This window comes from Notothenia coriiceps, unplaced genomic scaffold (assembly GCF_000735185.1).
Source record: "Notothenia coriiceps isolate Sejong01 unplaced genomic scaffold, NC01 NC01_scaffold00037246, whole genome shotgun sequence".
Lineage (NCBI taxonomy): Eukaryota > Metazoa > Chordata > Actinopteri > Perciformes > Nototheniidae > Notothenia > Notothenia coriiceps.
In genome coordinates, this window is record NW_011369947.1 from 8,352,318 (window position 1) to 8,355,863 (window position 3,546).

The 3,546-nt window shown below is 43.9% G+C and overlaps 3 non-coding genes across 3 annotated transcripts; all 3 read left to right on the top strand.

Moving 5' to 3' along the window:
- Nucleotides 1–1,247: 1,247 nt before the first annotated feature.
- On the top strand, nucleotides 1,248–1,319 carry trnag-ucc (transfer RNA glycine (anticodon UCC)). Its single transcript has one exon. It is a non-coding gene; the product is annotated as a tRNA-Gly (tRNA).
- A 1,048-nt stretch (nucleotides 1,320–2,367) lies between these two features.
- trnag-ucc (transfer RNA glycine (anticodon UCC)) lies at nucleotides 2,368–2,439 on the top strand. The gene has a single exon. It is a non-coding gene; the product is annotated as a tRNA-Gly (tRNA).
- Nucleotides 2,440–2,914: 475 nt separating this feature from the next.
- trnag-ucc (transfer RNA glycine (anticodon UCC)) lies at nucleotides 2,915–2,986 on the top strand. Its single transcript has one exon. It is a non-coding gene; the product is annotated as a tRNA-Gly (tRNA).
- The last annotated feature ends 560 nt before the right edge of the window (nucleotides 2,987–3,546 follow it).

Sequence of the window (3,546 nt, forward strand, 5' to 3'; positions counted from 1 at the left end):
GGTATTGCAGCCTGCTCCTCTCTGCCTGCTGCTGCGCTCTGCCTCTATCCACACAACTTTTCCCCGCCTTTCAGAGACTTATTGCTGGGTAAAAAAGCCATGTGCACCGCCCTGGTTCTCTGCATGTGTGTTTGCCTGTGAGTCTGAGGCCCTGACGGCACTCTGCTGAGGCCCTGACAGCAGCGACTCGGCCGTTTTTACCTGCTTGTCCATTTGGCTATCAGAATGTTAACGAAACGGACAGATCCACCGTTTTCCCCCTAAAAATGATTTTTAATCATTATCTTTGCATTTAAATGATTTATGTTATCATTAATATGGTTCCTTAACACAATGCACATAGTCTGGAGCTCACTGGGGTCCTGNNNNTACCTGCAGGGTGCGACTAGAGCCCTCCTGCTGCGCTGGTCACCAACGCCATGCGGTTTCAACCTGTCGTGGACTTTTTGAATTAAAATTTCCCGCGGATAAATGTCCGTTTACCTGCACAGGTGAGAGCCCTCTGCTGCGCCTGTCACACGCCAATCCCGGTTTCACTGTCTGTCGGCGGATTTAAAATCGGGTCCCTTTTCACCACTTTTACTCTTTTTACTAGGGCTTTTTATCAACGGAAGTAATTTACGTCCGTTACACCCTGTTCATCGGTCTCTGAGTCGTCCCTTGTGTTGTGTAACGTCTTCTAGTCCCCCGCCTCCCGTCGTACCGAAAAAAATAGGGCTAACATTAGGTCTGTCACTTTGGCTAACCGCACAACTGTCGGTCGTCTCCCGAGAGTGGACATCCATTGCCCCTACATAGGGGTAAAAAAAGCCATGTGCTCCGCCCCCTGGATCTCTGCATGTGTGTGTGCCCGTGAGTCTCTGGCTACTGTCCAAATGCCCGCATTATGAGGCACTGTTTTCGGATACATTTTCTCATTTTCACCACTTTTTCCTGGGTAAAATTAGGTCTGTCACTTTGGCTAACCGCACCACTGTCGGTCGTCTCCCGAGAGTGGACATCCATTGCCCCTAAATAGGGTTCGATTCCAAGCCATTGCAGTTATTTCTTCTATACAGAGCTGTGATGCATGAGAAGCCAGTCTGATGGTCCACATTAGGGTCTTTGGCTAAAAGAGGTAATAAGGATGTCCGTCAAAAACAAATTCCCACCAATTTAGTAGTATGCATCATTTTAAACGCAGGATTACTTTTGTCATAAACCTTTCTGGGAAATTGTCAACTATGCAATGAAAAAGCTTTTGTGTAGCGATGGTGGTATAGTGGTGAGCATAGCTGCCTTCCAAGCTGTTGACCTGGGTTCGATTCCCAGCCATTGCAGTTCTTTCTTCTTTACTGAGCTTTGATGCATGAGAATCCAGTCTAATGAAACCGGCCAAAAACGTCTTGACCGAAGCAATAGTGGTGACTTTAAGTACATTTAGCATCAACGGTCAGAGAAATAGGCAACTATGCAATGAAAAACCTTTTGTGTAGGGTTGTTGGTATAGTGGTGAGCATAGCTGCATTCCAAGCAGTTGACCTGGGTTCGATTCCCAGCCATCGCAGTTGTTTCTTCAATACTGAGCTTTGATGCATGAGAAGCCAGTCTATAGGTCCACATTAGTGTCTTTGGCGAAAATAGGGAATAGGGAAGACCGGCAAAATCTTTTCCCCAACAATTCTGCAGTATGGTTAGTTTTAAATGCAGGATTACTTTTGGCATAAACCTTTCGGAGAAATTGGCAACAATAATGAAAAAGCTTTTGACTTGCTATGGTGGTATAGTTGTAACCATAACTGCCTTCCAAGCAGTTGACCTGGGTTCGATTCCCATCCATCGCAGTTTCTTCTATACTGAGCTTTGATGCATGAGAAGCCAGTCTGCAAGTCCACATTAGTGTCTTTGGCTAAAATAGGGAATAGGGAAGACCGGCAAATACACATTCCCACAAATTCAGCAGTCTGCATACTTTTAAATCAATGTTTACTTTTGGCATAAACCTTTGATATTGGCAACAATGCAATGAAGGAGCTTGTGATGGTGGTATAGTGGTGAGCATAGCTGCCTTCCAAGCAGTAGACCTCGGTTCGATTCCCAGACATCGCAGTTGTTTCTTCTGTACTGAACTTTGATGCATGATAATCCAGTCTAATGAAACCGTCCAAAAACCTCTTAACCAAAGCAATGGTGGTAAAGTGGTGACTTTAAGTACATTTAGCATCAACGGTCAGAGAAATAGGCAACTATGCAATGAAAAGCAGTTGACCTAGGTTCGATTCCCAGCCATCGCAGTTGTTTCTTNTGCATCATTTTAAATGCAGTATTACTTTTTCCATAAACCTTTCTGAGAAATTGTCAACTATGCAATGAAAAAGCTTTTGTGTAGCGATGGTGGTATAGTGGTGAGCATAGCGGCCTTCCAAGCAGTTGACCTGTGTTCGATTCCCAGCCATCGCAGTTGTTTCTTAAAAACTGAGCTTTGATGCATGAGAAGCCAGTCTGATGGTCCACATTAAGGTCTTTGGGTCAACAATGTAATAGTGAAGACCGTCAAAATCTTTTCCCCAACAATTCAGCAGTATGCTTAATTTTAAATGCAGGATTACTTTTGGCATAAACCTTTCTGAGAAATTGGCAACAATGCAATGAAAAAGCCTTTGTCTTGCGATGGTGGTATACTTGTGAGCATAGCTCCCTTCCAAGCAGTTGACCTGAGTTCGATACCCAGCCATCGCAGTTGTTTCTTCTATACTGTGCTTTGATGCATGAGAAGCCAGTCTGATGGTCCACATTAGGGTCTTTGGCTAAAATAGGGAATAGGGAAGACCGGCAAATACACATTCCCACCAATTCAGCAGTATGCATACTTTTAAATCAATGTTTACTTTTGGCATAAACCTTTGATATTGGCAACAATGCAATGAAAAAGCTTGTGATGGTGTTATAGTGGTGAGCATGGCAGCCTTCCAAGCTCTTGACCTGGGTTCGATTCCCAGCCATCGCAGTTCTTTCTTCTATACTGAGCTTTGATGCATCCAGTCTAATGAAACCGGACAAAGACCTCTTAACCGAAGCAATAGTGGTGACTTTAAGTAAATTTAGCATCAACGGTCAGAGAAATAGGCAACTATGCAATGAAAAAGCCTTTGTCTTGCGATGGTGGTATACTTGTGAGCATAGCAGCCTTCCAAGCAGTTGACCTGGGTTCGATTCCCAGCCATCGCAGTTGTTTCTTCTATACTGTGCTTTGATGCATGAGAAGCCAGTCTGATGGTCCACATTAGGGTCTTTGGCTAAAATAGGGAATATGGAAGACCGGCAAATACACATTCCCTCCAATTCAGCAGTATGCATGATTTTAAATCAATGTTTACTTTTGGCATAAACCTGTGATATTGGCAACAATGCAATGAAGAAGCTTGTGATGGTGATATAGTGTTGAGCACAAAATGCATTCCAAGAACTTGACCTGGGTTAGATTCCCAGCAATCGCAGTTGTTTCTTCTATACTGAACTTTGATGCATGATAATCCAGTCTGATGAAACCGGCCAAAAACCTCTTAA